The sequence below is a fragment of the Arachis duranensis genome, chromosome 10 (genome assembly GCF_000817695.3).
Source record: "Arachis duranensis cultivar V14167 chromosome 10, aradu.V14167.gnm2.J7QH, whole genome shotgun sequence".
NCBI lineage: Eukaryota > Viridiplantae > Streptophyta > Magnoliopsida > Fabales > Fabaceae > Arachis > Arachis duranensis.
The window spans coordinates 57,391,354-57,393,724 of NC_029781.3; the positions used below are offsets into that span (position 1 = coordinate 57,391,354).

General features: G+C 35.4%; 1 long non-coding RNA gene across 1 annotated transcript; it reads left to right on the forward strand.

Moving 5' to 3' along the window:
* The first annotated feature begins 155 nt into the window (after positions 1 to 155).
* LOC127742399 (uncharacterized) lies at positions 156 to 517 on the forward strand. The gene is made up of 2 exons (XR_008003610.1): positions 156 to 377; positions 458 to 517. It is a non-coding gene; the product is annotated as an uncharacterized LOC127742399 (long non-coding RNA).
* The last annotated feature ends 1,854 nt before the right edge of the window (positions 518 to 2,371 follow it).

The window sequence follows — 2,371 nt, forward strand, 5'->3', positions numbered from 1 at the left end:
TTATTCTCATAATAAATATGTTACTAGTGTTATTTATGCTAGTAGCTCAGAGAATAATTTTTAGAGATGTTTTTGCAAGTGTTCCGATACATCTAGTTTTAGTAGTTATACACCTGAGATATTTTAATATTATTTTAATCCACCTCCAATCCAACCAATCACAACTCACCCTACACCCCCAAAACCCCCAAGGCTGGCTCATTTTCACTTTGTGGCCGAAAATAGGTAGAGAGAAAAAGAGAGAAAAGTTCTTAGTTCCAAATCTTCAAAGCTTGATTTCTGCTGAACTAAAACTCAAATCAAAATTCCAATCCGACCAAAATGATCCTCTCTTCTTTCTCTACATGATCATATGACTTATCAAGGCTGGGATCAAGGTGAGTTGGCTGCACCATCTCTCTTTTGACTCGGTTTCAAGGAAACATGGTTAAATATGTGTTTTCTTGATGTGATTTAGGAGGAAAAAGTGCTTAAGGACCACCTGAAAGTTTGATTGAATTAGGAGCAGCAAAACCAGGTAGGGTGTCACGAAATTAATCTTTATTATTTGTGTTTGAGATGTGTGAAGGTTGTATTATTTGGATGTGCTAAAAGTTGGTTGCATATGTGATTGATTCTTGGTGAAAATTTGGTGAAATTTTGATGAAATTTGATGAAATTCAAGCTTTAAAGTTCATGTTCTTGGGCAGCTGGAAAAACGGGAAATTCAAGCTTTATGTTCATGTTCTTGGAGCAGCTGGAAAAACGAAACCCTAGAGCTTAAATTGGGGTTCAATTTGTGTTGAAATCATGTAGAAAAGATGGGGTTTTAGTGGCTGCAATTTTATTTTGAATTATGGTAAATATCGGTTGCTGAAAAGACTGAAAAACGGGTAAAAACAGAGAAAGAATCTGAAGAATTTATGAAGAACATGAAGAACACTTTGAGTGTGATGAAGAACAATGAAGAACAGGCCTTAGATCTTAAAAAGGGCAAGGAAGTAAATTTTTTGGTGTTTAAGGGGTTGTTTAGTAATTTCTGAAAGTTAGGGTGGTTAAAGTAGAAATATTAAAAGTTACGGGTGGTAAAAAGTGAATTTTAAAGGTTAAAGGTAAGGGAAAATTAATAATAAAATAATAAATAATAATAAAATATTAAATAATAATATTTAATTAAAAATAATATTTTAATAAAAATAGTAAAATAATGCGGAACAGGCAGTTTTCTGTAAAAGCTTTAGAAAGACAACTTTAAGTGCAAAATCTTATAATTACCCTCATAAAACACTTAGGGTGTGGTAAGAACACATTAGTGAGGCAAAGATAAAGAAAAGATAAAAAGTTGAAGAAAAGATAAAAATCGAAGAAAAAGTCTGTAAAATTTTAACAATAGAGAAACAGACAGAGACTAGTGAACAAACTAGGGCAACATAGTTAGTTCTTGATTTGCGAATAGGGTTAGGTATTATATGAAAAGTTAAACTGTTTTAGTATAGACTTAATGAACCTATACTTGGGGCAGGCTAACTAATCATATCGAAATTTACATAAGCTTTAAATACATACGTTAAATAGATCAAGCAGAATAAAGTGAGGAAGCGCAGAGAAAGGAACAAACAGAGCAGAATAAAGAGACAAAGCGAAGAGAGTAATATGATAAAGAGTAGAGAACCTATTGAGAGGTCATCTGTTGCATGAAGGCAACCTCAGAGATATCCATATGTTCTTCTACTGCATTGTAGCAGTCAGATAGATAATGGTGCAACCACTGAGAAACGCTTTCCTGCGGTACAGATCCATATTTTATTTCTGTAAGGCAGAAGGGTTATTTCCTGCTACAGAAGTACCGTGACCACCTGTTCCATTTCTGTAGTGGCAGAGGGGTTACTTCCTGTATACAGAAGGTGTGTCGGCATACATCCCTGCAGTGGCAGATGTGTTATTTCCTGTATGCAGTGGACCCTATGGTGGCAGAGGGGTTATTTCCTGTACACAGGGGTATAGCCAATAGGAAAGCCTTATCCAGACAGAGGTTGCTGGATAACGTCGGGAGCGGGTTAGTAACCGACAGATGAGCTCATTACCTGCACTAGGACTAGACATGCATCATTCTTGTCTGCGCATTACTCTCTGTTGCATTCCTACTTGTGTTTGATATATTTCTTTATGTTTGTTTGCTTGAGTGCTATGTCTATGCTTTATTTTCTTGCACTCTTCTGTTTGTGTTATGTTTTCTATTTTCCCTATCTATTTTAACTACTGTTTACTACTTTACTGTATTCTAATATCCATCTGCTAATCGAAAATGAATAAATGAATGTAACTAACAACCCCGATCCTACTAAGAACTCCCCAGTTCTTACCCCTTCTCTCCCTTCCTCCCCCTCAGATT